The sequence below is a fragment of the Ursus maritimus genome, unplaced genomic scaffold (genome assembly GCF_017311325.1).
Source record: "Ursus maritimus isolate PB19 unplaced genomic scaffold, ASM1731132v1 scaffold_17, whole genome shotgun sequence".
Lineage (NCBI taxonomy): Eukaryota > Metazoa > Chordata > Mammalia > Carnivora > Ursidae > Ursus > Ursus maritimus.
The window spans coordinates 57583615-57610107 of record NW_024424119.1 but is presented as its reverse complement, the minus strand read 5'-3'; the positions used below and the strand labels follow the sequence as shown (position 1 = coordinate 57610107).

At 63.7% G+C, this 26493-nt stretch overlaps 1 protein-coding gene across 1 annotated transcript in view; it reads right to left on the bottom strand.

Moving 5' to 3' along the window:
- RXRA (retinoid X receptor alpha) overlaps window positions 1-18510 on the bottom strand; it is a 133556-nt gene extending 115046 nt beyond the window's left edge. The window contains exon 1 of the mRNA XM_040632159.1: window positions 18424-18510. The gene's annotated coding sequence lies outside the window, so the exon portion shown is untranslated. The remainder of the gene's footprint in view (window positions 1-18423) is intronic.
- Between the last annotated feature and the right edge of the window lie 7983 nt (window positions 18511-26493).

Below are 26493 nucleotides of genomic sequence, written 5' to 3'. Positions count from 1 at the left end.
AGCCCACCCACCCAGACACCCATCCCTACCCAACCCAGGGAGAGGCCCGCGGGGACCAGACAGGAAACGTAACCCCCCAGTCCACGCAACCCCCCAGTCCACGCCAAGGCCACACCTGGCAACAGGTCCCACTTCCTGACCCTGGATTCCTGGTCCCCAGGATGGTTCTGGAGCCAGCTGCCCCGAAGCCACCCCTCCCAGGAGAGCAGAACTCTCATATCCTCTCCACACTGCCCAGCCCAGCACTGAGTACTCCCCACCTTCCAGGCGCCACTGGGCGCTGACGGGCAATCTTCCCCATGTCCCAGCACCAGAGCAAGAAACTCCTCTCCCCACTGGGCAGATGAAGACACTGAGGTTCAGAGGGGCCCCAAGCCACCACTCCTCCCTGCTCCCAGGCCAGAACTGAAGGTCTGGCCCTACTTGGGTTCACCTTCACACCCACCAAAGAGCAAGTGTCATCACCCCACTTCACAGAAAACAAAGTGTGGGCTCCGAGAGGGAGACGCTGGCCCAGGCCACACAGCTGTGAAGGCCTGACTGTGAGTCCAGCTGCCCCAGCACCCCAGAGCCACCCAACCCACACGTGGCTTCCTCGGCTACAAAGAGGAGCCCCTCCACCCTGTGCTAACAAGGCAGCCCCACCGGCCAGATGCCCCCTGCCCACATACGCCACCTCCCAAGGGGCGGGGACAAATCCCGTAAGCTCTGGGCCTCTCCAGGGAGGAGGTGGCCCCCCACCCACCTCGGCTGCGGGATTCGGTTTCCTGGCCTGTAATCAAGGGATTACCAACAATCCCGGTGCCCACACGTGCACACATGCGCCAACCGCCTCACTCCCACCGCAGGACTCTGGCAGGGGACTACGGCTGCCTGCCCTGCTCACCTGGGCCAGCCAGGGCCGGAAGAGCCAGGAGGGAGGCCGGGCGGGTTCGTCCCCCAGTGCTGTCCACCACGTCCTAGGGCCAGAAGCCCCCATCCTCACCAGACAGACCTGAGCGCTGCCAGGGCTGCCCATGTCAGCCCGGGAGACCACATCTGCTGCCCTGCAGGAAACGGGGTCCTGCAGGCTGTACCTGGGAAGCCCACCCAGCACCTCCAGGATGGCAGAGGGTCCCAGGTACCAGTGGGGCTCGGCAGCATGGGTTCAGGATCAATGGCTGCTTGGCACCTGCCATTACCGCCAATGACAGACAGACACAAAGTGGGCCTCGCCAGCGCGGAGTGGGGCAGGCCAGGCCCAGACCCCCTCACCAAGTCTGCGTCCTTCATCTGTCCTCAGTCACCCTGGCAGCCCTCCCGACCCGCTGAGCCCGCATCCAGACCCACCCGTCCACGCTCCGGTCGTTGGCCATCCGGCACACAGCATGCGCCGTAAGTATTGGCAGGGTGGGCCCATCTGTATCCCATGGCCCCATCCAGGCAAGCAGCTCCCTGACATCCAAGCCATCCAGGCCTTCCATCCGGACACTGCAGCCCCCCACCCTGTGCAGGGCCCACGGCGGGTCCTGAATAAACCCTGCCCCCCTCGCTACAGGCTCCCCCCGACCCTGTTCTGCCCCGCCCCTTTCCACTGAAGGCCTGGAAAGGGCAGCACAGGGCAAAGTCCCACGTTGCCACCTGTGGGGCCTTGGCAACAGTATTCTGGCTTTCAGTGACTCAGTTTCCCCGTCCATGAAAGACAGGGAGAGGGTGTAGCATCAGCCACCCCATACCCCAAGCTGTGTGACCTTGAAGATCTGCCTGGCCTCTCTGAGCCCAGGCCTCGTCTGTACATGGATTGCCTCGGTTTGGCAGAGGCCACACCGGGGACCTGGCAGACTGCGGTGAGCTCATCCGGCACCCCAACCCCACTAGAGCCCAGGAGCACCGGGGGTCTGGTGCTTTCTCCAGCCTGCTTTCACAGTTCAGGACCAGATGCCGGCACGCTGCCTAGCTGTGCTCACACAGGCAGACCAGGTCCCCAAGACCCCTCACCCCGGGCTGGGCCATGAGCCCTTAGGGAGTCGCCCCCAACCTGGGGTCTCCACATGCCCCACAGCCAGCAGCACCCATCAGGAAGACCCCAGCTGGCCAGCCACTCCAATGACTCCCGCCCTGGGGGTGGGCTTTGCTGACCCCACAGCAGAGCCAGTCTCTCAGGGGCTTGGCCCAGGGCCCTTGGTGGCCATGGTCTAAACAAGGCCAAGTCCAGCCCTGCCCTCGACACACCCTGTCCAGCCAGGTCCAAGGCAGGAACACTGCATATTTATCTACGTGCATGGCCACGGCCCACCCCACCCAGCACCTACGCCTCTACCAGTCACCCTTTCTCCTCTGCCATGCCACCCCAAGCCTCAGCCTCCAGCTGAGAACCAGGGAGCGGTGTGAGGAAACGGAGTCATGCACCAAGACACACCCACTACCAACACCCCGCCCCCCCGGCTGGTCCCAGAGGATGAAAAGAGGCCACTGCAGAACTATCTGGTGAGGGAGTGAGCTCCCCGTCGCCAAGTGAGTGCAAGCCAAGCTGCCGGGTCCTCCCTGGAGTCACATATACTCATCTTCTCTGAGGCCCCAGGCCTGGGCCAGGAAGCCGGGTGGAGACTGGAGGGCGGGGGCCTATCTGACCCAGAGTTGCTAAAAAGAGCCAACGGGGAAGTAAAAATAGGAAATAAAAATAAAATTGCTCCAGCCAGCCCTGGTTGTTTGTGTAGGAAACAAGGCATCTAACGCCCCAAGGCGGGCTCGCACCGGGCCCCTCCCAGATGAGGAATGTCCCCCCCCCCAGCTGCCACCAAGACCTCAACTACACAGCGGAGCCTCAAAGAGGAATCCCAAGGACCTGGGTCGAATCCCAGCTCTGCCGCCAACCAGCCAGGTGACCCTGGGCAAGGAGCTGAGCCCCCATCGATGGGGTACAAACCCACCTCCTGGGTACAGAGGGAGGGAGGGAGGGGTGCAACCCCTCAGCCCACACAAGGCTTCTGGTGCCCCCACATGCCTGTCTGCCAGGTTCCCCTCCGGGCACGTTCCCCTCTGCCAGTGCCCCATCCGTATGCTCACTCTGCCACCCAAGATGGGAAGTCAGAAAATAAAAGCACCGGACTACAGCGAGAGACAGGATCTGGCTCCCGGCTGGCCCCAGCTCTCTGTGAGGCAATCAGACCTGAACTTCCTCATGGAACAATCAGAGGAAGCCTTCCTTCCTATCCTTTCCTGTTGGGCCTGTCCAGGATTAGCACTAGGCTCATTCATACTAAAGTGTGCATGACTGACCCTGGCTTCAGGTCTGGCTCATTCTCCAGGGTGTAGAATTGTGCAGAAGAGAGTGAGCTGATCCTGGAGCTGAGACACCCAGACCAAGGGCAAGGAAGGTCCACATGGGCCCAAGCATGCGTGCCATCCCCTCCCTACCCTCTGCAGCATGAGGACCCTCCACTTCTGGCCCCGTTCAGTAAGGCACCTGCTGGGTCAGCACTCAGCCTGGGCCTGGAGCAGTGGGCGTGTGTTGTGGGTGGGCCCCAGCAGCCCCCATGTGCTACAGCAGAGTGCCCTGTCACCCCAGGAGCCTTCGCAGGCCACCCCTGGATCTGACGCTCACGGCCCCTCCCCAGGGAACTGGAGTGGGCTATAGGGGTTGGCCAGGGAAGTCTGGGGATGACATAACCAGTCTGACCCGGCACCAGTCGGCCACAAACCACCCTCCCCATGACAGCCGGCTGTCTTCCTAGAACACACATCGGCTCCCAGCCTTCTCCATCCCCTGGCCCTCACAAGAAAACCTCAGTTCCTCATGTAACTCACCTGCCCGCCAGCCCCTGCTGCTTTCCTTAGCACTGCCTGGCCCAGACCTGTCCAGGCCTGTCTGTGCACACACCCATCTGCACGGTCCCCCCTGCGCACACACCCATCTGCACGGTCCCCACCGCACACATACTCACCTGCACGGTCCCACCCCCCCCGCACACACCCATCTGCATGGTCCCCCCACCCCCGCACACACACACACCTGCATGGTCAGCTCGGCCCTCACTGAGGGAGCCAGCCCACAAGACAGCAGGCCCATCTGCAACCTGGACATGACTGTGCTGGCCAGGGCATACAGAACACACGTGCATACACACACCCAGGCTTGCACGCTCACACAGGCTCACAGGCTCACACACACTCACACATACACTGGCTCACACGCTCACACACACTCACACAGGCTCACACATGCCCAGGCACGTACACTCCCACAGGCTCGCACGCTCACACACACACACACACTCACACAGGCTCACACAGGCTTGCACACTCGCATACACTCACACAGGCTCACACAGGCCCAGGCACATACACTCCCAAAGGCTTGCACGCTCACACAGGCTCACACATGCCCAGGCACACATGCTCACACAGGCTTGCACACTCACACATTCCCAGGCACACACGCTCACACAGGCTCACGTGCTCACACATACTCACAAACACTCACATTCACAGGCTCACACAGGCTCACACGCTCTCTCACACACTCATACAGTGCACTCTGGCTCCAGACAGGAGTGAGGCTGCCAGGTCCCTTGCCCGGTGTGCGTCTGGCTCCAAGCCCCCGAGGAGAGTCTGGGGAGGACGGGGCCCCGAGGGTGGGGGCAGGGGAAAACACAGGAGCAGTGGGCCACGTGCCCACCACCCAGTCCTGGTCCTTTCTGCCCAGCACCCTCCAGCTGACAGACCCTCAGAGCCTGCCAGAAAGCATGAGGTGGGGGTCCCCGTGGCTGGGAGCCGAGGACAAGAGGGAGACTCTGGGCCCCCTGACCTCCAGGTCCTGGGGCCAAGCCTGAGGTCAGAGACTCCAGCAGCCCACCTGCCACAGGCACAGGGCCGCTGGCCCGGATCGCAGTTCGCAGCCCCGGGTTCAGGCTGGTGGGGGCTGCCAGGCACCAAGCATGAGTCCAGGCCGCCAGAGGGACAACAGTGACCTGGTGACTACAGTCCCCTAGTTCTGTGAAACTGAGGGGAGGCGGGGTGTGAGAGAATGGGACACCAAGAGGTGAAGAGTCAGCAGGGCAGAGAGGCCCAGGCCCAGGGCAGGCCAGCTCCGCGCTCTGGGGTCCCTGAGACACCCCGCCACAAGGCCTGATCACTCCCCCAAGGCCATGATCTGCCTCCCCCCCCCCCCGCCCACAGGGCTGGACAGAGCACGGGGCCCGGCTTGGGGCTGGACTGAAGTGCTGGCCGAAGGGGTGAGGGGCACTGGCGGCCCCTCTGATAATGAGCTCTGCGGCTTATCAGCTGCGTCCAGGGCCAGCGTGGGCTCTGGAGCCGGCCCCTCCCCGCTCCCATCCGCCGGCCCTGCTGCCCAGTGCGGGAGACACAGTAACTGCCCGCAGGCGGATAAGTCTCAGGCTCGGGCTGCAGGCTGCGCTCGCGGGGAGCACGCCTCCCCCAAGAGCTACAGCCGCCAAAGGCACTGGGAGACGTGACCTTGTGCCGTGACCCCGGGACTGGTCAGAGGGCCCAGGCATCCCTAGTCCCTGGGTGCGGGCGCCAGTCAGCCTGGAAGCAGAGCTGCCCACGGGCCCGCGGCTGGGAGGACTCAGACCGCGCCCTGATGCGAGGCGGCCGTCTGAAGGCTGCGGCATGTTCTCTTCGTAAATTCCATCCCACTGCAGCCAGAAAAAGTCGGCAGGAATCAAACGCCTGGCGGTGGGGGCTTCCAGGCCGAGGGCCATGCCTGCATACCGGCCCACCCTTCCAGCCCGAGGAGGGAGGCCCAGAGAGGCCCTGCACATCCAGGCCGTTCCCTACCTCCCGCGATCCTCAGGCACCCCAGAGCTACTATGAGCCAGATTGGTAGGTGCGGACACTGAGCTGGGACCCACGACCAGACTGCTCGGCCAGGTCACGTGCTCCGCACTGCCTGGCTCCCTGGGCACAGGGAGCAGGCGGCAGGAGCCCAGGACCAGCCTCCCGTGCCTGAGGTGCCTCCCAGCGTGCACCAGGCAGGTGCCCAGGGAGGAGCGTTCCGGGCGCAGGCGGCGGGGGGGCCCGGTCTCCAGGCTGGCGATCTAGGACACGCCACCCCCGGCTGTCCCCCAGCTGCAGCAGGGGGCCGGAGGTGGAAGGAACCTCTTCCATCGGCTGCCAAAAACATCTTCCCACAGACCATCCAAGAGCCGGGGGCCAGGGGCACAGTGGGAACCATCCACGGGAGCCCCAGGCCAGCAGTCCCCACCACAAAAAGCAGCACCGAGAAATGAAAAGGGAAGGTGAGGGGGGGTCTTGCCTCCAAAGCCCAGCTCCACCACCCTATGGGCACAGCCTGCAAGGATCCCACTGACCGGGCCGGGGCCCTGGCCTGCTTCTACCTCTGCCCTCTGTGGGGCCGGAGGGGTGACCTCCTCCCGCTGCCAGGCATTCCTGCCTCCCCCGCTGCACATCCCAGCCGCACATTCAGCCCTGACCTCTCCCCTGCCCTCCAGCCCCACACGGCCACTGCCCACCAGACCTCTCCTGGGGGGTCAGAACGCATCCCACACCAAAGTCCCGATCACCCCCAAAACTGCCCCTCTACAGCTCTCTGCATTGGGTGAAAGGCACATCATTCTTTCAGGCACTGAGGCCATGTCCATCTGGTTACCACTCTCCCACCCTGCCCTCCAGCCCTGCTTCCCACACAGCAGCAACAACCGCTCCAACTCCTGGAGCTCCAGCTGTCCCCTCTACCCAGAGGCAAGGAGCTCTGCTCTGGGGTGGCCCCTGACCAGACAAAGCTTACACACCAGTCCGAGCATACAGACACTGACCTCTCCCAGACAAACTCCTATGCATCCCTCAGGACCCAGTGCAGAAGGCCCAACCCACCAAACACCAGGGCAAGCTGGTAACACTCCTATGCCCTGCCGGCCTTCAGTATGCCCTCCTCCCACCACATTCACACTGTCTCCTCCCCCAGAGTGAGAGCAGGGATGACATCAGACTAGCCAACCTCAGCTCCACACTCACTACGCGTGACCGCCCTGATACGCCATCGGCCCCACTTTATACATAAGAAAACCGAGGCCCAGAAAGGTTTTAAAAATCTGGCCCAAGGTGACCCACTGTCAGTTCGCAGCACTGGGTCCAGCTCTGCTCTCTGACTCTAAACCCCACTCACCCCCTTGGGGGCTGGGCCTCACTCAACTCTGCCACCCCAGCAGAGCCAGATGTCTACGGACACACAGCCAGTCAGATGGACAGATGGATGGATGAACAACAAACAGGCAGGCGAGATGTTTGCTCTGAACCTCTTGGCCAGGCCTTGATCCCCGCCACCCCCTCCGACCCACACTCAACAGATGTGCTCAGCGGCAGAGGAAGGAACCAGGTCCTGACATGGGTGGTCCTCTGGGGCTGAGGCTCCGCCCCCTGTGCACCTGGGCGTCTGACACCCTCACAGGCCCCGGGGGACCCTCCAGGGCGGGCTCCCGGCCCATCGTCCCGGACTTTCCCTGCTCTGCTCCCAGGAACCAGCACCAGGCTGCACACTAAGGGACTCCCCTCCCTCGGAGGTCGGCAGACCCCCAGAAGAAGGGTGATTCTGCACACGGGTAACAGCTGTAAAAGCCAGCTTGGCGAGGGGTAGGCTCCCCCCACGGCCCCTCTGAAGTGCAGAGGGCAGGAGAGCATCTGCAGGGTGCACTAATTCAATCAACAAACATTTCGCAAGGCCGGGGCAGCGCCTGGCACCGTGGCTTCGGCCGCAAACAAGACCTCGGAGCCACCCCAAGGCGGGGGAGGGGCGGCTGCGGTCTCAGGGACCCACGGGGGACAGAGCCGCGCCCCAGCAGCCATGCCTGCCAAGGGTCCTGGCCAGGAGCAGCCACACGCCGCCGTGCTTCCCACCTCCAGCTCCTCCAACATCCTTCCTTCCACTTGACCAACGAGGAAACCGGTAAAGGGGGAGGAAGTAACGTGCTCCAAGTGGCAAAGTTCACATGGCAGAGCCGCAATGGGACAGTCAGGGGGCCCTAAGCGTGCCACTGCTCTCCCAGGCCCACAGTCTGGAGGGGTCGGCCTCTGGCACGGAAGGCTCCCTGGGGTTCCAGCCTTCGCGCCCGGCTGGCCAGGAGGGCTGGAGCCCTGACCTTGTGCCCCCAGAGACAGAAAAAGGAAGAGGAAGGCCCTGGCTGCTCTCCTGCTGTCCCTCCCCTCCATGTGGGCCCAGGAAGGCCAAAGCCGGCACTGCACTGCCCCAGGGGTCACGGCCTAGCACCCGATGCCTATGGTCCCCACCTCTCAGCCCTCCTTCCGACCTTGGTCCTGGGCAGAAAGTCCAGGGGCAGGGGTGGGGTGGGGGCGGCTCCACCAGCTCCCGTGGACTCTGGCCTCATCAGCTTTTTCCTCAGTGCAGGGAGGAGACAGCCCAGGGCTCACACAGGAGGCCCCAGGGCAAATGACACCTAGCTGCCACCGGGAAAGGGACAGGGGCTGCAGCAGGGGGCACTGCAGGGATGGACCAAGGATATGGGGACAGAGAAGCAGGGTGAAGAACGGACCCCCCACCCCGGCTGCTCCACCCAGAGAGGGACCCAGCAATGGCCACTCACCCCAGGAACCAGAGCTCTGAGCTAGTCTGACAGGTGGGGGGCCCGTATGGGTCATACTCCAGACCAGGACATCTCAGGGCCTGAGAAGTAGAGGGGACATCAGGCCAGCAGGCAACCAGCTCGGATGGGGTCCGCCAGGTCAGAGCCAGGCCTTCTGCCACTCTAACTCCTCACAGGGTTAATTATTCCCAGACCAGCTGACTACACACACCACCACCACCACCGCCGGCCACGGCTCACATGCTTCCTCACCAGCACAGACCTATACCCAGCCAGCGAGGCAAGCCATGGTAGCCTGGCCATGCTGTCAGATTCTTCTACAATCCTCCAGGGAGGACCCCTACCGATACCCACACGGGCATTCCCCTCCAAATCCTTGGCTGGGGCCAGAAATCCCTGGGAAGGGTCCACCCATTCTTTCTACCTTGATTCCCTTTCCACAGCCCACCCAACAAACTCCTATTCATGCCTCAAAACCCAACTGCCAAAACAACTCTCCCGTGAAGCCTCCCCAGGCTATTTACAGGAAACTGAAAGCCAGACAGGTGAGTCTGCCAACCCAGGGCCACACAGATTCCTACTCAGAGCCAGCACTCACTCCTCACCTCTCCCGTGAACACGAGAAGGCAAGGAAGAACAGTAAGTGGTGCCTCATGAGGCAGGAGAGGCTCCAGGGCCATGTGACACAGAGCAGAGGCCTGGCCTCCACACTGGGGGTGATGGAAAATGACGGAGAGTTCCAGGCGGGGGAGGTCAGAGCCCAAGGAGAGAGGAGGCTGGCTTGGCCTTGGGTGATGGCAGCATGCCCCCACTGCCACCTACAATGCCAGGCCCCCATCCATAAGGTTCACGATTTCCCCATTACCCTAACACTCCCAGGTCAGACCCAGAGCTAGGCCCCGCCAGAGAGACCCCATGCCCCACCCGAGCCGACTCAGAGCCCGTGGCTTCCTAGCACATAGGCACCTCACCTCCAGCCCAGGGCCTGTCCCCCTCAACCCAGGGATGGCACAGAGCCATTTCCCGAGAAGCTGGTCCCCAGCTGTGACACCCCAATCAGACAGCCACCAGCTTATGGGCACCAGGCCAAGGTACCAGGAGGGAAGGGCAGAGACCTCTGGCAGCCAGAGAACCCCAGGGAAACCGAGGCCAGGAAAGGAGGCGCCTGCCCAGGAGTGCAGCAAGCTAGTCAGAGAGCACACCTGGGCCGACCACCCGCCCTGGCCTGCACCTCCACACAGAAGCAGCTCTTCTGCCCTGCACCCAAACAGGGCAAGACAAGGGGCCCAAGGGACGCCCCCCACCCAGAGCTCAACTGTACAAGCCTCTCCCAGGAGCAGCAGCAACAGCGTCTGCTGAGAGCCCCCCAAGGCCACTCCGGACAAAGCCAATCCCCAGGGCGGTGCACAGGAGGCACCAACTCTCTCCAGGAAGGACCCCGCCTCGGCTTAGATTCCAGAGGTAGCCTTCAGGGCCTTCACCAGCCAGAGCACCTTGGGCACGTCATTCAACCTCCCTGAGCCCGAAGCCTTCATCCCAAAACTGTGGCCAAAACAGCCCCACTTGTGGGCCTGTCCACACAGGGAGCTCGGCTTGGGGACAGCTCAGTACATGGCTACCACTGTGGCCGACACGGTCACCTCGACGGTCACTGACCAGTGCCGCCCAATGCCGGGCCCTGCCTCTGAGGGGCAAACGATGAGCAAAGTGGGTCCTCCAGACACAGGGCCTGGGTTCCTGGGGAGCAGGGACTGGGCCAACCCTCCAGCCCCCTGCTGGGGCACTGGGTGCACCGTCCACAGTGCGGGTATCCAGCTGTCACTGACAGCGCACAGCCGGGCGTGGGGTCTTCTCCATCCCAGTCCTGACTCAGCCAAGCATGGCCTGGACCCCTGTGCTGGGTGCTGCACGATCGCACACTCTTGAAATGGGCCGCGCCCTAGGAAACCTCGGAGCGAGGGAAGGCAGGTGGGCGGCCAGCACATCAGACGCGCGCACGGGCCAAGCCCCCGCCCCACCAAGCCAGCCTCAGCGAATCCGCACTGGTCCCCACAAGGCAGCACAATGACCCCATGGGTGCACGAGGGCACAGCAAGGCAAAGGGCCGGCGGATCTGACAGCGGCGCCTGGCACCGAGTCCAAACTGCGCCCACCGCCCCGTGCCGTGCACTGCACACAAACGGCCGTGGCCAGCCGAACCCGCTCCGGCTGGGGAAGGGAGCCAGGCCCCCAGAAGGACGTGGCTACGGACAGAGCTTTAGAACCGATGCCACGGACAGTGGGGAGGGGAGAGAGGGGGTTCCAGGCCCCGTGGGCAGCTTCTCCAGAGAGCTCGGGACAAGGCGGTCGTCCATGGGGAGCCCGTGAGCGCGGCGACTCTGGCCACCTGGGCTGTCACTGCCTGACCTCTGCCCGGGGCCGGTGCGGACACTTAAGCTAAATTGGTCAATTATGGGATACTTAGATCCTTCCCCGGGGCTTCCCAGCCTCCCTCGGTTCTGGGCCATAGCACCAGGAAGCCTGTTGAATCAGTAACCTCATTACAGCCAGGAGGCCACACCCGGGGCTGGCTTTGAACTCCACGGGGTCTATCCACTGTGCTAGAGGACTTACACACCGCCTGGCTCAGGCCCAGCTCCGCACTCCCCTCCCCTCCCCTCCCCTGCACGCTGGAGGCTCCCCCTGCTCAGACCCATCCTCACCGGCCCTGCGCCCCAAGCACAGCAGGAAAACTGAGACACGGCTGGAAACCACTGCTGCTCAGATGGGTGCACGGAGGTGCAGGGAGGCCAGGCCCTGGGTCAACCCAGAAGCAGGGTCTCAGACCAAGAGTTCCCCTGTTCGTCCCCAGCCCCAGCTAACAGAGCTTAGAGTCACCTATGAACTCGGAGCCTAGGGCCAGTTGTGAACGTCCCAGAGGGGAGGAACTCGAGTTCATGCCTCACACTGAGGCCCTGTGGTTCCAGGCCCAAGGCCAGTCCCAACAGGGCCCTCAGCTCCCTGCTCTGACCCCAGGACGCCCAGCCTCCCTGCCCCCTATGGACAGCCTGTCCCCCCAACTTGATCGGGTGCCCTGGGTCTAGGACTCATCTTCCTAGACCTGGGCTTGAGCCCCTTTGATCACCAGATTGTTTCGTCATCGTTCCCAGAGCCCCACTAGCACCCCAGGCCCTAGAATAACTCAGTTACCGACAGGAGGGGTGCACAGGCTGGACAGCATCTCCCCCCCAAGGACAGGTCAAGGGCCCGAGGACCAGGAAGGGAGAAGGTGACAGGAGGAAATCCAGGGGCTGGGAGGGAAAAGACTACTCTCCCATCCCCATGATCAGGGACAGCAGTGATCCGTGGTTTGGCCCCCAGGGCCTGGCCTGACCCCCCACCCCAGCCCCAGGAGGCTGCTGCACTGACTGGCCCAGCAGCCCAGAGTGACACCTACCAAGTCGGGTTCCAGGCCCACCTGGGACCCCTCCTCCTTCCAGCTCCTGCCTGCCTCGAGCCCACCCGCTGCACAGAGCTGGAGGCCTAACTCCCACTAGGGACACCACCCCGCGCACGGCCCCCCGTGGCCCCCGGGCCCCCACACACCTGACCTGCACCCCAGGCACTCACGCAGACACACTGCACTCTGCCTTATAGCGGGCCTCCTCTCACACACCACCGCCTCTCCCAGCTGCAGCCACGCGGGCCTAGAGCCGGGCCTCCGGACCTCGGGGCCTTTGTCTCCACTGTCCCTGCCACCGGAGGACCCCTCCCCCCACCACCTGTTGCAGCCCTGCCTCTCCTTCAGAGCCCATGACAGAAGCAGCTCCAACGGGAAGGTTCTCCAGCCCTCCGCTCCTCAGACCGACCTCCGTGGGGCGGCAGGACCAGGCCAGCACCCAGCAGCTGTATCCTAGATGCCCCCAGGCCTGGGTCCTCCTGAGGAAACGCTTGTCAAGGCTGCATTAGGATAGGCTGGGAAGACCAGGCGTGTGCATCTGTGCCTGCACTCGCAAGTGTGTGTGTGTGTGTGTGTGTGTGTGTGTGTGCACATGTGTGTACACGTGGGTGTGGGTGTGTGCACGTGTGCGCACGCATGCGTGTATGTGGGGGTTCGTCTGTGCACGTGTGCACACGTGCACCTGTGTGTGCATACGTTCATGTGAGAGCTGGGAAAGATGAGCACAGAGACAAGGCCCCGCCCTGCCCTGGAGACCTGGTGTGGCCATTCTAGCCACCTGTCACCTAGTTCCCTCAGGAATTTGCTGCCAAACACGCAGTCCTGGTGGGGGAGGAGGTGCGCACCAGGCCACAGGGGTCCTCAGGCTGGGCCTCTGGCTGCTGACCCAGCCCATGGCTTTCCAGACATCAGCAGCCCCCACCCTCCCCCCCCACACCAAAGACAACCCTGGATAAGGATCAGGGTCTCCACTCCCCAGAAGCCCTCCAGTGGGTAAAAGGGGACAGAAGGGACACAGTGAAACTTCAAGCCTCCACTGAGTCCTACAGAACAGAACACTCATTCACCCGTGGGCCCAAGATCCATACAGGGCTCCCAGGGAGCCAGGACAGGGCACAGATCCAGGCCCCAGGAGGCAAGTGGCTTCTGACGGTGCTCCCGGAGGGTCAACAGGCCTGGGGGAAACAGCACTCCCATCCTAGGGGGACAGTTCTGACCCAGAGGCTCCGCGAAGGCCGTGACAGGCCTCGCAGAAGGGCTCCGTTTCCCCATCCGCTCAGTGAGCCTGCCTCCGTTAAGCCTCGTGAGGTCTTGCAAAGCAAGGCCACGGCAGGCGCCCAAAGCCCGCAGCCATTGGCGCCCTCAAGGAGGGCAAAGCAGAGCCCAGAGCAGGCTGGGAGAGGCTTAGACAAACGGGGTGGGCAAGGACCACGGGGGCCCGCCTCAATTCTGAAGATGAGGAAATCAGGCCCCAGGAGGCCCCCTCACTCACCCAGAGGCACAGAGACACGGCGATGCGGGGACACTGGGAAGCAGGTCTCCGGGACAAGAAGACACAGACACAGGGACACGTAACCAACACCTCTGGGTAGAGCGCCAGGCAGGGCCTGACGGCAGGGGCCAGAGCTCGGTGCGGCCAACGCTGTCTGAGAGGGAGAGTGTGAGGGTGCATGCACCCAGGCCCTGCACACTTGTGTGCACGCCCCCACTCTCCCCTGCACCGGCCCTGCCAATTTCAGTTAGCTGCTTTCTGCCCCATTTCGCGCTCATTCCGCTGCCGAGCGCCGCAACTGCTTTGTAACTCCGGGGTGCAACGTCCCCGTCTGCGAGGTGCTGGGGCACAGCTGCGAGGCTCAGCATACCTCGCACCGGGCTGGGGGAAGGGGGGCGCAAGCGAGCCCCTTGTCCCGCCCGCCTGTCTTGGGCCTCAGGGAGAGGACTTGCAGTGCAGACCCAGGAGGGGTGAGGGCACCTGCGGAGGGGCCACCTCAGTGCTCTCTCAGCTCACAGAGGCTGGGGGCGCCCTCCCTTCCGCGTCAGCGCCCCAGCCATCCTCTCTGCTTCAGGGTCCGGGTCCGTCCAGCACGCCAGACCCGGGCCACGCCCCGACCCAGGCAGGAGGGACAGGGAGCCCTCGGCCACAGACCTCACCTCCAAAGAGCGGCCGCCAGAAGAAAACCGACTGTCCTCCCCAGCACCCGGCAGGAGCCAACCCCCGAGTCCATTTGACGGAGGCACAGCTGAGGCTCTGAGAGACAGGCAGGCCCCACACGGCAGCAAGGAAAGGACTGGACCCCTGACACTGGACCTCCGGCACGGGACCACCAGCCCAGCAACAGAACACAGCCCTGCACGAAGGTGCCACTCCTCGTGCTCGTCCCCCCATCCCTCCACCCCAGGGATGGCAGGGTCATTCCAGAGGCGGGGGGTGTAGGGAGCAAGTGACGAAGGGGCGTGACTGGAGGGGGCGGAGGGGAGGGAGAAAGCTGGAACCGCATCTCCCAGAACATAAACGTCACGCACAGGGCAGTGCAGGGGAGGGGCTGGACAGGAGGGACTAGGCCTCTCCCCCACCCTTCCGTAGCATCCCTCAAATCAATCCGCTTAATGAGCGTCAGGACAAAGGTCTCGAAGGTGATCCCCAAACGGGCACCAGCCTCACCAGCCACCAAGGCTCTGAGTCCACACACCCAGAGTCCCGAAGGCCTGGACCCCTGCCCCATCCCTAGCACCGCCGATGGCCAGTTCCCAAGGGAATGGACACCTCAAAGCCCTGGCCTCCAAGGCCCGCTACAAAAGACAAAAAAGACAAACTTGGACGAACTTGAAGCCAGTGGAGAAGGGAAGGTCTTGGCTTACAAAGCCTCAGCCCGATGACAGGGCCCGGCCGGAGCCAGCTCTGCAGCCCCAGAGCCAGCTCTGCAGCCCCGGCTCCGTGTCCGGTGGAGAGTGGCTGAGCTGGCCCGGGGCCTCCTCTCCCAGAGAATGGGCCTCATTTGCCACTCGAGACCGCAGCCCTGAAACACACCGACGGTGGAAAGAGCCCGTGCCACCCAAGAAAACGGAACTCTGCAGGCGGCTCCCGTGGGCTCCGGGCATTTAAGGCTTTTGCCAGGCCAACCTCTGTGCAGCCAAAGTCTGTGCCACCTAGAATCAGCGCGGAGCCGCTCTCCTGATGCCAGGGTCCCGGGCATGCACAGCCAGCCCCTCCCAGGCAGGCGACCCACCCAGATCACCCATTCTGTGCCTGCACAACTCCACAGCTACCCCCTCCTCCTTTCCCAGGAGAGGACATTGGTGGGGGGGAGGTGGGGGCCAGGGAAAGCAGGCAGAGGGCCTCCTGGAGGAGGCACAGTTCCCCACAGGCCCTAAAGGACAGACACCGCTGGAGGCACAGCCCGAACTCCCCGGCAGCCGCCCCTGGGTGAGCAGGGCGGCTGGCTCAACTCTGCCTAACCCTAGCTCCCAGCCGCCAGCCCTCCCAGCACGGCTCTTCCTGGGGCCAGCTCATTCCACCCATGTCTGGGCAGAGCGGGTCAGGGCTGCACGCTGGGCCCAGGCACGGCAGCTCAGTCCAGGCAAGCCTGCAGGCTGCAAGGCCTCGGCCACGGTCAGGCCGCAGCGAGGGCTGTTTTTCTCGCCCCGACACTTCTCCTGTCAACAAACAGAGCCCCCTCCGGAGTTTACCAAAACAAACGCCCCAACAGTCGGCAGTGCCCAGGCCGAGACAGAACTGCCTCAGCAGGCCGGACTCCAAGCCCAGACTCCAAGCCCGGCCTCCCGTGAGTCATGTGACCCTGTTATTTCGGGAGGCCCCGGAATGTGCTCTATTTTGGGTCCCTCAGGGCTCTGATGTTACCAGAAGCCCCTCACCAGGTTTCCAAGCTCACTCAGGTCCCAGAGAGTCCCCCAGAGGACGGCCAATGGAGCTATCACTCTGCTACTGGCCGCCCTTCCCCCCAGGCAAGTGAGCCACTGCCAGCCCAGCGGGGTCTGGCCAGGCCTGAGACCTCCAGGCCTCCCTTGCAGCCCCAGCCTTCTGGCCCCACCACCCAGATGGGTGCCAATGCAGGCCTCCCCTATTGGTGTGGGGAGTACTGGGGAGGAGGGGCAGGAAGCAGGGGGTGCCTTGGGCCACATATTCAGCCCCTAGATCTATACCCTGGGCTCGTCCCTGCCCCTCACCAGGCGGCTCAACGGGCAGCGGTAGGGAGACTCTCAGGTGGGCGAGAGCAAGGGCCCAGATCCACCAAGCCCTGAGGCAGTGGGTGCTGGGGGAGGAGGCCCTCTCTGCCCAAGGCCCCGCGAGCCCAAGAGGCGGGCGGTGCGGCCTTCCCAGCAGCGCCAGGGCTGGCCTGCGCTGCCAGCCGGGCCCCGGACGAGTGAGCGGGCCTTCCAACACTCACCCCCATGAGGAATTAGGCTGTGTTTACAAAAGAGCTTGGTCAAGTAGCTGCTTAATCGGACCTTCAATTCTACTGCACTTCAGAGCCGGTCACAAGCTCAGAAAAAAATAAAATGTCATCAGAGCCCAGGACTCTCCACTCAAGCCCGGGGCTTGGGCTGCTGGGAGGCCACCAGCCTGGCACAGCAAAAGCCTCTGAGTCTCTGAGGGACCCATCCAGGTCCCTGGGACACTGGCTCAGAGGCAGGACCTCTCCTTTCCACAGGGACTTCAGCACCGCCAGCCTGCAGCCCCGGCCGTACCTGTGCCGTCTCCCAGGACGCTCCCAGGACGTCAGAGACAGAGACTCTTCCTGCCCCCGGTACCCAGCCAGGGCCCTGCCACGTCGGGGGCGGGGGTCAAAGACAGAGCGGCGCATTCTTGATCCAGAAGGCATCCTCTGGGAGAGCCCAGCTCCACATGCGTGTGTGCCTATGAATGCGCAAAGCCTCGGGGGGGGGGGGGGGGGGTAAGGAGAAACAACTTAGGTCTCTTTTCTCTTCCACACACACTGGCACCCACGGACTGGAGGTTCAAACCAAAATCCACCACTTTGCATTCTGTGGCTTCAGCTTCTCCCAGCCAGTTTTCTCATCTGCAAAATGGGCGTGAGTGCCCACCCCTGGAGGCCTTGGGGAGGACCGGGCTCATGCAAGGAGGGCACTGAGCGTGGCCTTTGGAGGTCTTCATCTTACAGAATCAGAGAGGGGGTTTTCCTAGATCTCACAAACCTGACGAACCTTGTTCCAGTCTCCCTTTGGCACCCCCGTTTGTGAGTGGGCTGCGGGGTGTCTGCGGGTGCTCAGATCCTCACCCTGACCCCTGGGGGGGTGGAGGGCAGCTCGACGCTGGCTGCCCTCCACCTCCCAATCTCAGCAAACGTCCCTGCAGCTCTGCTGGGTCCTGACTGCCAACCTGGTGGCCAAACTGCGCCCCAGGCTGCAGGGAGGTGGGCAGGCGGGGGACGACTGACCGAGGGGTTTCATTCATAATCAGCTGTTTTAATTTCCATTCAGCACAGATCCTTCACCCAGCCTGACAGCCTGGCTGCCGGCCCCACCACCAAATTAATATCCTTCCCGGCGCTCGTTCATAAAGTCTCCCCACCCCCTCCCCCTTCCCTGCCTCTCACTGGCTCCCAAAGCCTAGGGAGGGCAGCGACTGGGGGCCCCTGGCCAAGCCCCTTCCTCCTCCTACGTAGGTCGGGGCCTGGAGTCGGGGGGCAGTCTGGGACAGGGAAGCCCCTGGGCGGGATAGCACTAGGAGGACTGGAAAACGGAGCCTCCGCGCCTCTAGGGTGTCCTTCCCCCAAGTGCAGGGCCAGCACCCCCCCGCCCAGAACGCCCCGCACAACACCCCGGTGAGCCAGAGTGAGGGGCCCCCGTTTCTGGGATGGGGCCTCCCCGGGTCTGATGTTCCCGTTGCTACGGCCCCTGGGTGACCCTGCCCACCCGCGCCTGGGCTGCTCTAGGGGAGGAGGGGTCCCGCGCGTTCCAGGGCCGGCGGCCTGCTAGCCTCGGCAGCCCGGGCGGCGGCGCACAGGCCGTCCTGGTGCTAGGGCGGCCGCAGGCTAGGAGCGCACAAGTTGCTCCGCCCGCCCCGGCCCGGTCCCTGCGCAGCCCGGCGGGAGCTGCGCGCCCGGGGCCGCAGGCGGACCAGCGTAACCGAGGAGGGGGGGTGGGGGTGGGGGGTAAGCCGGGGCGGGACCCCCGTCCGCAGCCGACCGCCGCCCCCACCCCCGCCCTGCCGCCTCCGCCGCCGGCCCGCTGCCCGCTCCCGCCTCGCGACCGAGGGGCGGCCCGGCACCCGCGCCCCCCGCCCCGGCCGGCCCGGGAAAAGTTGCCCGGCCGCCCGCCCCGGGCCGGCGCCCCAACTCGGCGAGGGCCGCGCGGAGGGCGCGGGGCCGAGCGGGCTGGCCGGGCGCCGCCGGGAACGCGCCCCGCCGTCCCGCCGCCCCACCCGCCCGGCCCGCGAGCACTCACCGAGCGGCAGGAAATGCTTTGGTGTCCATGTCGGCGGCGACTGCGGCCGGCAGCGGGACGGCGGGGCGACCGCGGCGGTCTCCCGGCGCGGCCGGCCGGGCCTGGCGGCGGGAGCCGGCGGCGGCGGGGCGGCGGCGGCGGCGCGGAGGCCGCGGCGCGGCGAGTTGTTGCAAAAGTCGCCCAACAATGTAAACAGGTGCTGCGCGCCGCCGCCGCGCGCCTGCGCGCCTGCGCCTCGCCGCGCGCGCCCGCGCCTGCTCCCCTGACCGCGGCGGCGCCGGCGGGGGCGGCGGGCCCGCGACGGGCGCGGATCGGCGCAGCGCCGCCGCCGCCGCCCCGCCTGGCCCGACCGCTCCGCCCGGCGAGCGCGCCCCCAGGACCCGCGCGCCCCCCCCGCCCCCGCGAGTGCGCGCGCGCCGGAGCGCGAGCGCGGATCGGGCGCCGCGCAAACTTGCGAGTTGGCCTCGGCGGGGCTTCCAGGGAGCCGCGCGGGGGCGGCGGGGGAGGGGCGGGCGCGGGGTTCCCTCCCCGCTGTCCCCAGCCCTCCGCTCGGAGGGGGAGGCGGGCGGGCGGCGGAGTCCTACGCGGCCGGGCCATTGTCTGGGCGGCCACACAAAGCGGCCGGCCGGCTGCGCTGCGCGCGGCCCCCGCCCGCCGCCACGTGGGGAAACTGAGGCCCGCGGGGGCCCGGGCTCGCGCGGGGGCACGGGCTAGGCCTCCGCCAGCGAGCCCTCTAGTTTCTGGACATGTCCCCTGGCCGTCCCCCACTTTCACGCCCAGGGGAACCCGCGGTCCCCTGACACACTCTGCCCTGCCCCGTGGCCGGCCCCACTGGCCAGCCCGGAGGGGCGGGAGTGGGGGGGTGGCTCGAGCTCACTGCATGCTGGCCCGACTTTGGGGACCTCTCTTTAGCAGCACTGGGCTGGGGAGGAGCTGCCGTGAGTTGGGCGCTGACTTTGGGGGCCGGTGGCTACTTCTCTCCCCTGACTTTTAGATTCCTGATTCGTTTGTTTAAAACCGAAAGGAAGCACGCTGGCCCCGGGACCGCTCCGCGGCAGGAGTTGGGTTTCATGAGTTACCTGCGTGGGGTGAGCCTTGCTGAGCAGATGTAGCCCAGGGGCGCCCCCTCCCCACCAGCCCCCACGAAGCTGGTGCTCTGCTGCACCCGTCTTCAGCGTGGAGACCCAGGCTCCAGGTGGTGGAGGGCCTTAGCCGGTCACGCCGGCTGCACATGGTGGTCCTGGGGCCAGAGGGGCGATGTCGTAGAGAGAGGTGAAGACTGAATGTGGATGGCCTTAATGCCCAGAGACCCCCAGAGGCTGAGGCCCTTGACAAGGAAGGGAGTCCTACTGCCTGGCTGCCACCTGTGTGACCCTGGGTAAGCCTTGCCACACATCTGGGCTTCACTTTCTAGTCTGGGAAATGGGGAGTAGCAGGACCCACCTTCCACCTGACGGCCAGGAGCTGGATCGCAGGAGGGCCACTGTGAACTGTCCTGGAGGGAGGCTGTCATTCCACGTGGGGCAGGGGCATGGGGGTTGGGCAGGAACAAGGCCTGGTTGGAGAGCTACCCCCCACACCACCCGCAGCCAGCACAACCATAAGCCATGGCCCTGGCTTGCACTGTCCCCCCTGGCTTCTGCTTGATCCACCGTCCCCTCCGCTGCTGTACAACACCTCCCCTTCGCTGGCTCTTGGGCCCCCTAATGACCGTCCCCCCGCCCCCCCATGCAGCTCCCTGCCTTCTCTCCAGCCCAGCCTGTTTAACTGCAGCCCTCAGCCACTATCATCACACCCTTCCTCACTCCCCAGGGCACAGCTTCGAAAACTGATTTCCTCCTGCAGGGGCTGGGGGCAGGGAAGCACACAGGGAAAGTTCTGACGAGGAGCAGAAACGAGCAGCGACGCGTGTGCACGGAGAGCCTACCCAGTGCTAGCCCCAGGTCTCAGGCCCGCCTCCGTAGACCCCGGTGTGCCCGTGGCTATGGTAGGCCATCAGTGCCCCTTCTGGAGCCGGGCCTACTGGGCACCGTCATCACACCTTGCCCTCCAACTACAGAAGAGGCCAGATGCCCTTTTTGTGCAGGGCCCCGACTGGACACAACTGACAGGGAAGAAGAGCCCCCCAGGACCCCAGTGCCCACTCCTTTGTTTGACAGAGTCACCCAACAACCCATGGCCGTGGACACTACAAGCCACCTGACTGGGGAGGACACACAGGCTGAGAGGTGACGTAGAGGAACATGTCACACAGCAGTGAGGGGGAGGGCAGGATTTGAACCCAGGTCCTGTGCTTGGACCTTCTGGGCCACCAAGGGTGCAAGCCTGCACAGGCTGGTGACCATCAGTGAAGCTGCATTCCTACCGTCCTGTAAGGACAGCCTATCCATAATCCAAGGCCCTGGGTCTGGGGACAGAGAGAATGGGGGTGAGGCTGGGTGGGGAGGGGCAGGAGAGAGGTGAGTAATCTTGTGGATCATTCAGTCATTCAACAAACATCTGTGGAGCCCTAACTCAGGGGGAGGTGAGGTCCCAGGTGGACAGGCATAGGCCAGATCCCAGCTCTGCCCCTCTCCAGCCCTGTAGCCGGGCCAGGTCGATGCCCTCACTGGGCCTCAGTTTCCTCACTTGCGAAGTGGGGATGACACGCCCTCCTCCCTGAGTCACTGTGCGGATGAAGTGAGATAACACAGGAGAGTCTGGCACCACGTGGGAGGGCCTCGGTGAGCTCAGCTCCTCCGTCTACCACTGCTACTATTATTACCAGCTGATGACTGAGGCCCTCCGGGAGCCCCCGCCCAACCAGAGACAGGACATGTCTACAGGGGCCTCTGGTTGGAGGCACAGCGCCGTGGGCACACAGGAAGTGGTGCGGACACCAGGCCACAAGCAGCCGGGGGCCCCAGGCACTTCCGGGTACTGCTGGTCCTCGAGTTGGATTTTGAAGGAGGGAGTTTTCATTGGGCAGAGGGCAGGCAGCAGGACCGGTGTGAGCACTGGCCGGGAGGTGGGAGTTACTCAGCTTCTGGAAGGAATAGCAGGCAGCCCGCTTGGAGGGCAGGTCGGAACTCGCTGGGCGCCTGTAGGAAAGCCGGTCCTGGAGGCCTGGAAGGCTGGGCTCAAGCATCTGAAGTCACCTCTGACAGTGGGCAGCCTGGCACCGGGGGCTCCAGCCCCTCCCCAGCCCCACCCCTCCACGGAAAACTCTGGAATCATCGGGGCCTGGAGACGGAGCCACACGCAGGCCAATTTCCACATGGGCTCCCGGCCCCCAGGGAAGGCACACAGGCGACGAGGCAAGGGGGTGAAGGGCCCTCTGTTCCTAAGAGAGATTCAAGGAGCCGTCACCCAGCCCCCTGCCTCTCTCCGGGGCTCCTGCCTTCATATGGACAGCGGAGGAAATGCGGGGTCCGAGACCACAGACCCGCTTAAAATCCAGCCTCAGGGCCCACAGACGCCAGACTGGCCACAGGTGCCCGCAGCCTCGCCTTCTGGTCAGGGGTGCGGGGTGCAGGGCGCCCTAGAGCCACCGCCGGCGGCCAGGGGGGCCTCGGCAAACTCAGCTCCTTGATGGAAAATGCCCGTGCTGCTTGTTATTTCTATTTTTCACTCTCCCCTGAAGCCGGGGCTCTTTGTGGAAATGCTCCCACAAGACACCGCCCGGGACGGTGGCTGCCCCATTTGGAGTGGCCAGGTCTCAGCTAACCATGGAAAAAACCGCCCCCGGCCTTCCTGCCATGTGCTTCTGCAGCCAAAAATGTTTTTATAGTAATATTCATCTATTTACAACCTGAGATCTAAGAGGGTTTTGTTTTTTGTTTGGGGCTTTTTTTTTCTTTTAAACCATCCCTGAGGGATGCTTTTTAAGGTACTTTGGCCTATTTCATGTGCCTGTCTCGGCACAGTCTTGTAAACACTCTCGGGAATCACTCGGTGAATAATATTTTTCAAGGCCCACGTCTGCGGGGCAGGGGCCCCTGAGGCTGGTGTCTGGGTGGACGGCTCCCAGCAGTTCCTGGGACACCAAGGGGTACCTCGGCTGCTTTTGGTTCCTTCCCCTAAAGAGGGTCCATGTGATCCAGAGTGGGGGACCAGCAGGACCTCATAGGGGCTCAGGGCCCTTGGCCCCCCAGCAAGCAGAGCTGGGGCTTGGGCACCCACACCTATCCTCATGAGTGCGTGGCCTGCTTCTGTCCCCAAACACCCAAGCCAGAGGGCCCTTTCTTACCGACTCTATGGCTCCTCTGGGGGGAACACTTTCTGTCTGTGGTGACAGATGACCCAAGCTGGGAGGTGAGGACGAAGCCCAGAGAGGCAAGGGCTTGCCCAAAAATCACAGTGAGGCCTGATGGAGCTACCCCTGGTGATATCCTGTCCTTCCATCAGTCTGGAGAACACGGGAAAGCTGCTTGTCCACACCCGGCCTCCAGCGTGTTCTGCTTAGTGGAGGGAAGGAGCAGGGATGGGAGAAAAGCAGAGAGGGGAGGGGACAGCAGGGGGGAAGAGGAAAGGGGAGAGGAGGGGAGATGGAAGGAAGGGAAGGGAAGGGGAGGGGAGGGGAGGGGAGGGGAGAGGAAGGGGCATGGGAGAGGAAAAGAGGCTGGCTCTGGCCCCCTGTGAAATGCCTGCAGCTCTGCAGTGCCCCCACCACACCTGTTAGCAGCTCCTGGCCTCAGAGGTCAGCCGGCCCTGTGCACCCAGTCCTGCAGGCAGCCACTTACTTCCATCACGGGAGGGAGCCCAGTTCCAGACCTCCAGGAAGCTAAGGGCAGTTTGGGCGAAGCCATTCAAGTGAGCCTAAGGCCTAAGGGGATAGGGGCCAGCTAGTGGAGAAGGACCAGGATGTCGGAGAACGGCGGGTTCCCTCCAGGGCCCTCCGAAGAGATGCTCCTGGAAGGAGCTGCCTGGGGGGAGGGGGGCAGCCAGGAGGCTGGAGGGGGCCCGTGCTTCCAAGAGTTCCGAGTCAGGAGAGAACACGGATGCTTCCTAGGAGCCTCTTGGTGCCAGGTCTGTTCGCACTGCCAGGCACTGCCCTCCTTCCAACCACCTGACCCAGCAGACGGAGACTCTGTTTCCCCATCTCACAGACGGAGACACTGAGGCTGAGGGAGCAGTGACTGGCTCTGGGCTGTGCGGTGGCTTTGGCACCAGGGGCCCAAGACTCATAGGGGAAGCCTCGGGACAACCACTGGCCTTGGACCCCGCCTTGAGCAAACGGCTCCAGCACCCCGCTCCACACAGTGTGGGGGGTCAGCTGGGCAGGGCGGAGGCCAGGCAAGGCCAGACTCCAGAGCGAAGGGCCAGACAGCAAAACGGGAAGACTGGGTGCTAGGTTGGGTCCCGGGAGGGGAGGCCACCGCCTGGCTGGGCCACCAGCCCTCACGTGACCCTCTCTGATCTGTGGTCCCTGATAAAGTGGAAGAGAAGAACCGCCAGCCACGGACCCTTCCTGGCACATGAGGAGAACCTGTGCGCAGCAAAATCGATCACGGGAGCCACAGGAATCTGCCACGGGAGCCGAGGAGGGGCCCGCGCCCAGAATCCCAGCCCGGTGCCAGCCTTGACCGCCTGCCGGAGGCCAGCACCCCCTCCCCGGCTCCGCCCCCCGTGCCCTCTCCAGACGCCGCCCATCCGCAAGAAGGCAGTGTGTTTTATCGGGGGCATTCATTATCGACAATTGCTCCATGAATCTCCCTCTACACACATACGTATACAGAAGAGGCGGATAAATATTCAGGGAGAGCCGCCGTGCCCAATCTCACTGATGGAGTCAACTTGCCCCCATAAAGATAACGGGGAATGATTCATAATATTTATTTGACAGACATGATATGAACCGTAATAGCCTGTTGGGATTAAAAATATCCGTACGTCTCTGTCACCCACCAATGTGGTTTAAATATTATATATGTGGCCACTGCGGCAACAGGGAGCGGGAGCCTTATTGATAGCGGCCATAAAAAGGAGTCGTTTTGCACTGAAGAATGGGAAAAGTAACCAAGGAGTTTGCCCTAATGCTCCTTGGTGCTCGCATCCAGAGACACTGTGCCGAGAGCCGAGGCTCCCGCCCGCAGACTGCCAGCACGTGGGGGCAAAGACGGGCCCTTGGCTCATGGCATACGTCGGCGGGGAGGGGGGGCGTTGGGGGGCCCGGCCTGGCTTCAGGCTGAGGCTCAGGGTCTCCGCGGAGGAGGCCACCGCAGGCCCGGGCCCCACGCTCTCTGGCTGGAGACCCCGACTTGTCAGCCTGTCCCCAGCCTCCACCCAGCAGAGAGCAGCACCCTCTGTCCGCCGCCCCCAAGTCAGTCACTCCCTGCTTCAAAACTCTTTCATGCTCCCCACTGCCGAGGGATAAAGTCCAAACTCCTAAGAAAACCGGCCAGGCCCTCCCCTCCTCCAGCGGGCCAGCACCCAGCCCTTCCCACAAGCCACACCCCCCAGGCCAGCCGGCAGGGCAGGACGGCTCTTCTGGACCGTGGCCCACAGCTGGCCAGCCCATAGTACAAATGAAGGCCCCACTCCGAGGGGCCCCTCTGGGCAGTTTGACGACCACCCTCCCCCAGCACAGCCCCCCAAGTCTAGCTAGGGCTTCTCTGTGCCCCATGGCAACCTGTACCCCATGTGCCTCCATGTGTCTATGTCTTTGATGTTCCCAAGGCCAGGGACCCAGGATCACCAGCTTTCTATTCCCCCCCCCTCCCGTGGGAGCTGGAAATGGTCACAGAGAGAGGGAGGAAGGGAGGGAGGGAGGGAAGGAAAAAGCACCCCCTCCTAGCCCTGGGGGTGGGTTCTCAGGATCCCCATTTCTGTCTCCAGGCCTGGTCCTTCTAGACTCAGAGAAGCATCCTCTCCTCCCAGGACGTCAGCTTATCTACCCCAGCAATGCGCCTTCAGCATGGGGGTTGGGGGAGTCAAGGCCCCTCGAATACCCAGAGGCATTTATTCACAGGAAGCTTTTTAGGGTTTGCTTTGGGAAATGCCCAAAAGAGGATTACCCCCCTCCACCACCACCCTCCCTCACCCTACCCGACCTGGTCCCGAGGGCAGCCCCCAGCCTCGTCAGGGAGCCCCGTCCCCAGGCCTACGAATTACCCTTACCGGCTCATGGTGACAATTGGCCTTTGTCCCACTAATGAGGGTCCCAGCTCCCCGGAGGAGGAGCTTCCGAGCTGAGACACTGGCGGGAGGGGCAGGGCTGTCCTGGAAATGAGGTCGCCCAGGAGGAGGGGCCCAGACCCAACTGCTTGCAGTGCCTGGGGTCTGCACCTGGCCTTAGCACCCCGCCACCCAGGGAGAGGAGGCTGGACTGAGGACGGGAAAGGTAAGCAGCAGGCCTGAGCATCGCTGATGAGCCGCAGGACACACAGCACGTGTTTCCCCCGCTGCTGGCACAGACCTTCACTTTACCCCTTTCGGGGAGACCTGGCTCCTGCTAAGGCCCCCCTGCCCCTGATATTCCCAGCCTCCTGCTTTGTAAGCAGTGCTGGTCATGTGTGGGGCTCCTATCTCCACCAATAAATACCGGACTGGACAGGAGTCCCTGCTGTCCACGTGGTGAGTCCCCGGGCCTCTCTCAAGCAGTGGACCCCTGTACTTCGGGCTCCTTCCACTTCATCCACAGACCCTGCCAGTGCCCCGCACCCAGTGGGCACTCATGGAATGGGCTGGCTGCCCTCCCCTGGTGCCGCCCTGGCCCCCTTTCCTCACCCTCTTCCCCAGGATGTAAGCAGCAGGGTCCCCACCCACCTTGGGGCAATGGAACCTCAGGAGGGATGGAAATGGAGACCCAGGGGGTCACCGGTCCCATGCACAGGCTGGACAGCTGCCCGGGACCAGCAGGCTTCAGATGCACTGAATGACATTTGACTATTTTTTCCCCCTAAAAAGATTTTCTTTACCGTCATAAAGTATTTTCATGGAGAAGTAAGCCAGCCAACACACACTCTAACGTGCCTCTGGAAAGGACCATCTCCTCACCCTCACCCCCACTCCCACTGCTGGAGACTGGAGAGATGAATACAGCAGCTGGAACCAAGAGAAACCTGCAGAAAGGATGGAGTCTAACATTTT